Source organism: Phyllobates terribilis, unplaced genomic scaffold (genome assembly GCF_046119375.1).
Source record: "Phyllobates terribilis strain yellow unplaced genomic scaffold, ASM4611937v1 Scaffold_5__5_contigs__length_657084704, whole genome shotgun sequence".
Classification (NCBI taxonomy): Eukaryota; Metazoa; Chordata; class Amphibia; order Anura; family Dendrobatidae; genus Phyllobates; species Phyllobates terribilis.
In genome coordinates this window covers 102,967,470-102,978,983 of record NW_027362765.1, presented here as the reverse complement: position 1 = coordinate 102,978,983, position 11,514 = coordinate 102,967,470, and the positions used below count along the sequence as shown (strand labels likewise).

The following is an 11,514-nucleotide window of genomic DNA, read 5'->3' as shown; positions in this document are numbered from 1 at the left end:
GAGCTACTTTCAGTAAGGGGACTGTAGATGTGTATGTATATACGTGTTTGTGTGTATATATATATATATATATATATATATATATAAATATAAACAGTTTATGGCTGCAGCTGCCTCAGACCCTCTTGCAGACAGCAGCTGTTATTCGGGGGTGGTAGCGACAGCAGAGAGGAGTAGTAGTCCCTCTGTCCCTTGTGACCTGCAGTCAGCTGGTAATCCTCTTCCCTTCCCCCACCCTGCAGACTGCCAGCCCCGGCTGATCCTTCATGTCCAGCTCGCAGCCTGTGCCACAGAGCTGGGAGTTCACCTGAGGGGAGCCGCCCGCGCTGCGGCCCCGTCCTCCTCCCCCTCCATCCAGCCACCACTATAAATAGCCCCCCAGTGCTGAGCACCAGGCTTCATTGTCCCCCTGGTGCTGCGGGCGGCCCCGCACGGCATGTCGGGGAATGTAGTCCACACCCACGCCAGAAGGGGTTGGCTCCGTAGATGGTGAACTACAACTCCCAAGAGTCTCCGCAGTAGGACGGAACTCTCCCTGCCCGGGGAGTGTTTGCCATTTAAATAAACAGCGAGGAAAATGGCGGAGTGTTCGGTGCGGGGATAAAGGAGTCGAAGAGCGGAGGGAGCGGCGGTGGCTGAGTGAGTACGGCGTCCCCCGGGGCGGCTCCCTATAGACGGGTGTGCGGCCTTCGGCCCAGGACAAGGACGGGCAGGTGGGGGGGATGGTAACCGGAAAGTTCACGGTTTGTAACGGGGGATGAGCTGTCAGTCTGTCCTCAGCCCCGGCACAGCGGCAGCTCCGGAGCAGTGTGTCAGTTTCATACATTGTGATAACATCCGTCTATAGAACTCCACCGATCTGTAACTATTATATATATATATATATATATATATATATAAATATAAATATAAATATATATATATATATATATAAATTTTACACTGTATATTTACCTGTGTCATATATTGTACACAGTATATCTAACTGATATATAAATATATAATTACACTGTATATATGACATACATACGCTTCTCACTAAATTAGAATATCATGAAAAAGTTAATTTATTTCAGTTCTTCAATACAAAAAGTGAAACTCATATTATGAGTCATTACAAACAGAGTGATCTATTTCAAGTGTTTTTCTGTTAATGTTGACGATTATGGCTTACAGCCAATGAAAACACAAAAGTCATTATCTCAGTAAATTAGAATACTTTATAACAACAGCTTGAAAAATGTTTTTAAAATCTGAAATGTTGGCTACTGAAATGTATGTTCAGTAAATGCACTCAATACTTGGTCGCGGCTCCTTTTGCATCAATTACTGCATCAATGTCGCGTGGCATGGAGGCGATCAGCCTGTGGCACTGCTGAGGTGTTATGGAAGCCCAGGTGGCTTTGATAGCAGCCTTCAGCTGGTCTGCATTGTTGGGTCTGGTGTCTCTCATCTTCCTCTTGACAATATCCCATAGATTCTCTATAGGGTTAAGGTCAGGTGAGTTTGCTGGCCAATCAAGCACCGTGATACTGTTGTGCGTAAACCAGGTATTGGTACTTTCGGCAGTGTGGACAGGGGCCAAGTCCTGCTGGAGAATGAAATCTCCATCTCCAAAAAGCTTATCGGCAGAGGGAAGCATGAAGTGCTCTATAATTTCCTGGTAGACGGCTGCGCTGACTTTGGTCTTGATAAAACACAGTGGACCTACACCAGCAGCTGACATGGCTCCCCAAACCATCACTGATTGTGGAGACTTCACACTAGACCTCAAGCAGCTTGGATTGTGGCCTCTCCACTCTTCCTCCAGACTCTGGGACCTTGATTTCCAAATTAAATGCAAAACTTACTTTCATCTGAAAACAACACCTTGGACCACTGAGCAACAGTCCGGGTCGTTTTCTCCTTGGCCCAGGTAAGACGCTTCTGGCGTTGTCTATTGGTCATGAGTGGCTTGACACAAGGAATGCGACACTTGTAGCCCATGTCCTGGATACATCTGTGTGTGGTGGCTCTTGACGCAATGACTCCAGCTGCAGTCCTCTCCTTGTGAATCTCCCCCAAATGTCTGTCTGGCCTTTTCTTAACAATCCTTTCAAGGCTGCGGTTATCTCGGTTGCTTGTGCACCTTTTTCTACCATTTTTTTTCTTCCACTCAACTGTCCATTAATATGCTTGAATACAGCACCCTGTGAACAGCCAGCTTCTTTAGCAATGACCTTTTGTGGCTTGCCCTCCTTGTGAAGTGTCAATGACTGCCTTCTGGACATCTGTCAAGTCAGCAGTCTTTCCAATGATTGTGGAGCCTACTGAAACAGACTAAGGGACCTTTTTAAACGCTTAGGAATCTTTTGCAGGTGCTTTTTGTTAGTTATTCTAACTTACTGAGATAATGACTTTTGTGGCTTTATTGGCTGCAAGCCATAATCATCGACATTAACAGAAATAAACACTTGAGATAATCACTGTTTGTAATGACTCTATATTATGAGTTTCACTTTTTGTATTGAAGAACTGAAATTTAACTTTTTGATCTAATTTTGTGAGAAGCTCCTGTATATCTATATATCCCAATAAACATGTAGAAAAGGAATAAACCTGGAAAGGACAAAAAATGCAATGGGGTCTTATCTGGGTAGATGAAGTGGAGAAGAATGTGCACTGTTGCGCTCACCTCGTAAGGTTGTGTGTGCACACAACCACTGAAAGAGGCTTGGGCTGCTGCAAACCCACGATGAAGGAATCAAATGTGCTGGAATGGTATAGGTTCACCTGCGCTGCCGTCAGTTGATAAGAAGACAGGAATCTGAAAATCAGTTGCTGCGCTAACCTGAAGGAAGTAATTTGGATGGGAAACACTAAACTATTAGTGCAAACACTCAAACCAGAAAAAAAGTCCTCAAACAGATTAAAGTAAGAAAACAAATGCATATAAAACATATGAAAAGGAAAATAATAATTGTTTTTATTAGATAAATCAAATGAGTCAATTCCCATATATATATATTCCATCCTTTTTATAATTTTTTTTTTTATTACATTTATAGAAATATATAACTATTTCTAAGATTTTTTTTCACCTTTGTTTCTCATGTTTTAGCTCAGCTTTTTTCTTTGATTCCTATGAGTTTTTGGGAGTATATCTTCCCCATTGGTGATTGGCTCACACAAGTAATCCTACATCTCCACACTAAAATAATGATGGTCAGTCTGGTTCATTCTAAAAAAAAAAAAAATGTTTAATTCGTCTAATAAAAACGATTATTTTATTATTTTCCCTTCTCATATGTTTTATATGCGTTTGTTTTCTTACTTTTAATCTGTTTAAAACTTTTTTTTTTTTTTTCTTGAGTGTTTGCGCTAATTGTCTAGTGTTTCCCATCCAAATTACTTCCTTCAGATTAGAGGTCGTTCTCAGTCATGACTTTGAGTCAGTTTTTTTTTTTTTTGAACCGCGTGTCTATATATACTTGTATGCCATAGACTGTGTATTTACCGTAGTTTTGTCGAGATGAAAAAGCTTGAAACTTCATAACACTTTGATCAATAAATCGCAGCAATTGATTTTCAGATTCCTGTCTTATCAACTGATGGTAGCACAGGTTAACCCATACCATTCCAACACTTTTTTTATTTTTTTTTTATGTACATATCTGTAATTTTTATCGTAGGTACACTTCAAATGTGAGAGATAGTCTTTAAAAAAAACAAACAAACTCACATTGTATGATTTATACACAATTCATTTGCATTTTATTGCATGAAATAAGCATTTGATACAATTGAAAAACAGAACATAATATTTGGTACAGAAACCTTTTGTTTGCAATTAGAGGTTTCCTGTAGTTCTTGGCCAAGTTTGCACACACTGCAGCAGGGATTTTGGCCCACTCCTCCATACAGATCTTCTCCAGATCTTCCAGGTTTCAGGGCTGTCACTGGGCAACATTGAGTTTCAGCTCCCTCCAAAGATTTTCTATTGGGTTTAGGTCTGGAGACTGGCTAGGCCACTCCAGGACATTGAAATGTTTCTTATGGAGCCACTTCCTAGTTGCCCCGGCTGTGTGTTTCAGGTCATTGTCATACTGGAAGACCCAGCCACGACCCTTCTTCAATGCTCTTACTGAGGGAAGGAGGTTATAGGCCAAAATCTCGCGATTCACAACCCCATCCATCCTCCCTTCAATATGGTGCACTTGTCCTGTCCCCTTTGCAGAAAAGCACCCCCAAAGTATGATGTTTCCCCTAATATGCTTCACGGTTGGGCCGGTGTTCTTGGGGTTGTACTCATCCTTCTTCCTCCAAACATGGCGAGTGGAGTTGATACAAAAAAGTTCTATTTTGGTCTCATCTGACCACATGACCTGTTCCCATGCTTACTCTGGATCATCCAGATGGTTATTGGCAAACCTCAAACGGGCCTGCACATGTGCTGGCGTGAGTAGGGGGACCTAGCCTGCACTGCAGGACTTTAATCTGTGATGGCATAGTGTTACTAACGGTAATGTTTGAGACCGGTCCCAGCTCTCTTCAGGTCATTGACCACGTCCTCCCGTGTAGTTCTAGGCTGATTCCTGTCCTTTCCCAGAATGATCCTTCTCACCAAGGATTGTTGCCTTCTCACCAAGCTGCTTACCTATTGTCCTGTAGCCCCTCCCAGCCTTGTGTAGGTCTACAATTTTGTCCCTGGTGTCCTTAGACAGCTCTTTGGTCTTGGCTATGGTGGACAGGTGTCTTTTATACAAGTAATGAGTTCAAACAGATGCAATTAATACAAGTAGTGAGTGCCGAGTAGAAGGGCTTCTTAAAGAAAATCTTGCAGATCTGTGAGCCAGGATTCTTGCTGGTTGGTAGGTGATCAAATACTCAGGTTCCCTTTAAATTGCATTTTATTGCATGAGCTGTCATGTGATTTGTAGCATATAAACTGTCCCAGTGCGTTGTTAGTAATGCAGTGTGCATCACCAACACTCTTTTTTTTTTCATTTAAAGGGAACCTGTCACGTCCAAGCTACTATGTACAATGCCCCATAGCTTTGTTAGTGATGCAATGTGCATCACTAACAAGCGCTTTTTTCATTAAAATTGGTGCCGCTATAATGATTTTTCTAACCTTTAATAGACTTAAATCCTACCTGCTCTTTCAATCATAGGGGTGTGATGCTCATATTCAGTCAGTGCTGGCGCTGCCCATGTATTTGAATGCTTCTCCTGGCAAGCTCTATTATTGGCTGCATGCGCATTTGTCCATGTCCTGCCGCTGGTTCCGCGCCTGAGTAGTGAGGCTGTGTGATTCACAGCTTCACTGCGCACGTGCTATTTTCCCGCGCGTGCACAGCATGGCTGTTGAGTCGGTATAAAATGGACCGACTCCAACTCCTAAAATATATAATAAATTGGGTACAGTAGTTCAATGCAGTTCATGGGGAATATTTTTCTCATAAGAACTTGGGATAGTTATGAAATGTCCTATTCCTGATCTAAGAGTTCAGACTTTTAGGCTATGTGCCCACGATGCAGAAATGCTGCATATTTTTTCCGCTTCTCCCTGGCAGGAAAAACGCATGCGGTTTTTACATGCGGTTTTCCCGCCAGTAGAAGCGTTTTTGCATGCATTTCTGCATGTGGGTTATCGAGCGCTTTTCCAAGCGATTTTAGCATCACTTGGAAAAGTGCTTGACAACTTGTTCACACAATACTATAAATCCATGCCGGTTGCATGGATTTATAGTGTGACCAAGTTAGTTAAAAAGAAAAAAAAAAAAAATAAGAATGGTAAAAAATAAAATTATACTTACCTTCCGATGTCCTCCCGGTGTTTTCTCTGCTGCGTCCGGTGTCTTGGGCGGCTCGCGGTGGTGTGAATGACCTGTGGTGACGTCATTGAGTCATGTGACAGGTCGCATGACTCAATGATGACATGGCAGGTCCTTCACAACACCACGACCCATACAGCAGACCAGACGGAGGGGAGAAAACACCGGGAGGACATCGGAAGGTAAGTATAATCTTTATTTTTTTTATTTTAAATTCTTTTTTTAACAGTTTCTATGGTACCCAGGTCTGGATGAGAGTCTGCTCTCCTCCAGACCTGGGTACCATCCCCACATTGAACCGTGTGATATCCGCTTGTGCAGATGCAGTGATGCGGATGTCACGCGGTCCAATGCAAGTCAATGGCGGCGATTACTCTGCGTGTCCCCAAAATTAATGAACATGCTGCGGATTTTTGAGCGCAGCATAAACGCTGCGGAAAAATCCGCAGCATGGGCATTGACATTGCGGCTTGTCATTGGGGACCATGGGGGACGGATTACCAAGCTTTTCTGTTGCGTAAATTCCGCAGCACAAACACTTGGAAAATGCTTCGTGGGCACGCAGCCTTAGCACAGATTCACCTCAGCTAACGTTAATTTATCACTTAAACATGAGCCATGTATGAGGGAGTCGGAGTTGGAGTCGGCGTTAGAGGTTTGGCTTACCGACTCCACAGCCCAGGTGCACAGTGAGGCTGTGTAGTTACCAGCTTCACTGCACACGCTATGTCTCCGCGCTCACAATTACATGCACTCCTCTCCTCACACTGTGCAACGGCGACATGCAGAAGCTCCTGCGCATGCGCACTAACACAGTGAAGCTGTGACTGCAATATAGCTTCACTGCGCACGCACGGGGAGCCATAGCGCATGCGCAGTGAAGCCGGTAACCACATAGCCTCACTGGCGCAGGCGCTGGACCAGCGGCAGGACATGGACAAATGCGCATGCGTCATCCTCCAGTGACGTCAGCACAACCTGGGAACATCAGACAGGGTTGTCGCCACCCACACAATTTGAATAAACGCAACGAAGTACACCCTTGTGACTAAACTAGCAAGTAAGATATACTATATACAGTGGTTTTAGCATGTTAGGGATTCACATTGCATCACTAACAACGCACTGGGCACAGTTTAGATGCTACAAATCACATGAAAGGTTCCCTTTAATTATTTAAAAACTATACAATGTAATTTTCTGTTTTTTATTTTTAGATTGTCTCTCACAGGTGAAGTGTACCTATGATAAAAATTACAGACCTCTCCATTCTTTGTAGGTGGGAAAACTTGCAAAATCGGCAGTGTATCAAATACTTATTTTCCTCACTGTATATATTTACTTATTTTACACATGTATAATTACCTCCTCAGCATCTCCAGATATATATATTAGTACTATGCAAAAATTTTGGGCAGGTGTGGAAAAAAATTACGCAAAATAAGAATGGCTCAGAAAATAGAAGTGTTAATAGTTAGCATTTTCATAATTGCTAAAAGTAAAGTGAACAAAAGAGAAATTTAAATCAAATCAATATTTGGTGTGGTCAGTCTTTGCCTTCATCTCTTCTAAGACAGCGTTCCCTAACTCCAGTCCTCAAGAGCCACCAACAGGTCATGTTTTCAGGATTTCCTTAGCATTGCCCAGGTGATAATTGCATCAGCTGGACAGGCAAGAATTAATCACCTGTGCAATACTAAGGAAATCTTGAAAACATGATGTGTTGGTGGCTCTTGAGGACTGGAGTTGGTGAACACTGTTCTAAGTAAACATGTCATAGTTTTTGAAGGCACTCTGCAGGGAGGTTGTTCTAAACATTTTGGAGAGCTAACCACAGATCTTCTGTGGATGTCGCTTGTGCGGATTCTTTATGTAACCCCAGACAGACTGGATGATGCTGAGATCGGGGTTCTGTGGGGCAGGATCATCCCTTCCAGGACTCCTTGTTCTACTTTTCGCTGGAGATGGTTCTTAATGACATTGGTTGTATGTTTGGGGTCATTGTCCTGCTGCAGAATAAATTCAGAGCCTGTCAGACGCCTCCATGATATTGTATGAAGGATAAGAATCTGCCTGTATTTCTCGGCACTGAGGACTGTAGAGGCAGTAGTCGGCCAAGGAAATTTGCAGCAAATGACACATCATGCTTACTTTCCTTCAAAATCAGATGTCCAGCAGTGCCATCAGCTCAGAACTGGCAGCAACCAGTGGCACCCAGCTACATCTACTGATAGATGTCTGTCCAGGAGTTGGCTTCACGGAAGAAGAATTGTGGCCATAAACCATACTTTCCACATGGAAACAAGGCTGAGTGACTCAACTATGCATGAAAACATAGGAACTTAGGAACTGGGGTGCAGAAAAATGGTGGCAAGTGCAGTGGACTGAAAAGTCACAATGTGAAATATTTGGCAGCAACGGAAGGCAGTTTGATCACAGAAGGGCCAGAGAACGGCACAATAATTGTCTGCAGGAACAGTGAAGCATGGTGGAGGGTCCTGCAAGTTTGGGGGTGCATTTCAGGAAATGAAGATGGAGATTTAGTCAAAATTCTGTTCTCAATGCTGAGAAATACAAGCAGATGCTTATCCATCATACAGCACCATCAGGGAGGCGTCTGGGTACAAATTTATTCTTTAGCAGGACATCGGCCCCAAACATATTTCCAATACCATTAAGGGGAACCTGTTGCCTGATTTATATGCGGCCCAAACTGTGGGGCAAAAACTTGAGCTTGTGTGCACTATTGTAGCCAGGTATAGTTTTCACTAAATCACTCCAGTGGCCATTTTTGGCTTCTCCCAGAGTTGGTAAAGATGATTGATTGGGTTTCTTGCTATGGAAGAGATCAGTCAGTCATCTGCTGTGGTGCTGGGAAAAGGCGACCAGAGGCAGAGCCAGACTTGTACCGTCACTGATATTGGCACTCTTATTTTATTTTTTTAAAGCATTATTACTTTGCACTATTTAATTCTGTATATAATTATTCCCCCTCCCCCACAGATGTACACATTATATACACAGTTTTGACAAACAGTGCCGTTCAAAAGTTTTGGGCACCCCAGTTCATCCAATGGTTTTCCTTGCTCTTATTGGAATGTGAAGACTGTAGATTCAGACTGAAGGCAGCAAAACCACTAAGGAACCCCTATGGAAACAAGGAGTAAAGACCTGTTCAACCTTACATTCTTCACAGTTCTCCCCCTTTACTCTGACCGTTTTAGACCCCTTTGGCTTTCTCTAGGGCAGCTTGATCAGGTAGTCACCTGGAATGGCTTCCATGAGGAGCTGAGCACTTGTTTGCTGCTTTGACTTACTCTTGCTTCCAACTTATCCCAAATCATCACAGTTAGATTGAGGTCGGGTGATTGAGGAAGCCATGGCACCTGGCACAGCCTTCATCCCTCTTCTTGGTTACATAGCCTGGAGGTGAGTTTTGGGACATTACAAATGATGGTCCCACCAAGTGCAAACTAGATAGGATGGCAGTCGATGCAGAATGCTGTGGTAGCTAATGTTGGGTAATGTGCATTGGATTTGTAATAGGTCACCAACAGTGACACCCCCTCACCCACACTCAATCGCACCCCCCCCCCTCTGTGCTTTATGGTGGGCACTTGTCATCCACTCACCTTTTCTGCATCTTATAAAGACATGGAGTTTGGTGTAAAAATCTGTTTGACTCCTCAGATAACAGTACAGATTTCCACTGATCGAATGTCCAGTCCTTGTGTTTGGCCCAAACAAGTTTCTTCTGGTTAGTGGTCCTTAGTAGGGGCTTATTTGCAGCAATTTGGTCAAAGGGTCAAAGGCCATCTTCTCAGTCTCTTTTGGACACCTAATGTTGAAATGTGTCTGCATCATTTGAGAGCTGTTATCAGAGGTGCTGCTATTGTGGTTTCTGAAGCTGGTAACTCTGAACTTATCTTCTGCAGCAGAGGTAATTCTTGTTTTTTCTTCAGAGTTCCTCATGAAATCCAATTTCATCCTAGCAATTGATTCTTTTCATTACTGCATTTTGAGGATACTTTCAAGGTTATAGCAATTTTCTAGATTCATTTTCATATAAAGTGTCAGAGAAAAATTAAAAAATCCATAAGACTTCTCCAGAGAGGGGACATATCACCCTCACCTTGAACATATGGAACTAATTATAACTAGGGAAGAGAGAGCTAATTAAAACAGGGGAAGTGAGAAACAGATTAAGTATCAGTCTTGTAAGTAGGTGCCTCCTGCAGTGACCAGGTAATTACAGTAATGAGATTTGCTGGGAAAAGGACGCAAAGTCTAGTCTGAGATTTGTTTACGCAGAGATGGGGGAAGTATGAATCCTGTGATTAACAAATCTGTCTAGACCTTTTGGAGCCAGTGGTCAGTGATGAATATTTGGTCCAATATTGATCTAATATTTTTGGGAGCTATATTTTCGGTGTCGTAGCGAAGGGATGAACCTAACTCATTCCCTCATGTAACTATAAGGCTTTCTAACCCCTCCAACTTGAAAACGGTCTCATGGATGATTCTATCCAGGCCATGTTTAATCTCTACATAAATCATAAAATTCTGAAAGACCCAGCACATCCCACAACCAGCCTTCCCTTTCCCCCATAAGCTCACAAAGGGTAGATATGTGGGCATAACTTTGATCTAATAAAAAGCAGAAATTGGCTTTGGTCACTTGCCAGTCCTGGAAGGTACAGCTTGCTGTAGTTCTGTCCATTTTCCTAAGGAGTAAATCTCTCCACTAAGCTCTGACCCATTTCCGTGACATCAAGTTTAGTAGTTTTCTTCCGTTATCCCTTTTAACCCATGTAATTGTATATACCTTATTGTTTTGTTCCCATTTTTGTATCATCTTTGTATATTTTTCATAAACACTGCCCAAATTTCTGGATTAAATATATAAAAGTTTCTCTTGCTCTGTAAAACAGCACTCCTGAAGCCATAGGCTATCTGTAACTGGTGTCCAATCAGCCTGTATAAACGAAAACTATTAGTGGTTCCCCCTTTTTTTTTTTTTTTTTTGTTATGGTGGACTGTTTGACTTATTTGAGCGGTTCTTTCCACATACTGGCTTGGAACATTTGTGAACTAGTGCTCAGCACTGTAATAAGCGGTCTACCAACTGTGCCCCTGCCGACCACACCTGATGGTTGGAAACACTTTCTGAATAAAGGTGATTCTTGATGAAACATATCTGATCATTGGAAGCCATTCCAGGTGATAACTGATAAAGCTGTTGAAGTGACTGCCAAGGGGGTGTAAATATGTCATCAAAGTAAGGGGGACTGTGAGGAATCTAAGATTTAGCACATATTCTGGTCTGTTTCCCACATGTTTTTTTACTCCTTGTCTCCATATGTGCTTCTTCCTGACTTTTTGGTGCTTTCATTCTGAATCTACAATGTGCATATTCCAATAAGAAAAATGAAAGCCATTGCATGAACAAGTGCGTTCAAACTGTTGACTGGCAAGGTAGATGTATCATTTAACCCATTAGACAGAACTCACTCAGATTTCTACAAATGATATACCCCTCAATGTTCTGGTGTATACATTTAATATACCTTGTAATCCCCCCCCTCCACCCCATGTGTACTTATTATAAATACTTGCTCCTTATCTTGCTGGTGTAACTATGTCTAGACTGGTCCTGTTCCTTCCACTGGTCCCCTGTAGTAACTCTTGTAGCGTCGGA

The 11,514-nt window shown here is 42.6% G+C and overlaps 1 protein-coding gene across 2 annotated transcripts in view; it reads left to right on the top strand.

Moving 5' to 3' along the window:
• The first annotated feature begins 246 nt into the window (after positions 1-246).
• The window catches only part of NCOA3 (nuclear receptor coactivator 3), a 50,462-nt gene continuing 39,194 nt past the window's right edge, over positions 247-11,514 (top strand). The window contains exon 1 of one of the 2 annotated variants that reach the window (XM_073682659.1): positions 247-639. The gene's annotated coding sequence lies outside the window, so the exon portion shown is untranslated. The remainder of the gene's footprint in view (positions 640-11,514) is intronic. The other variant, XM_073682658.1, reaches the window with a different exon arrangement.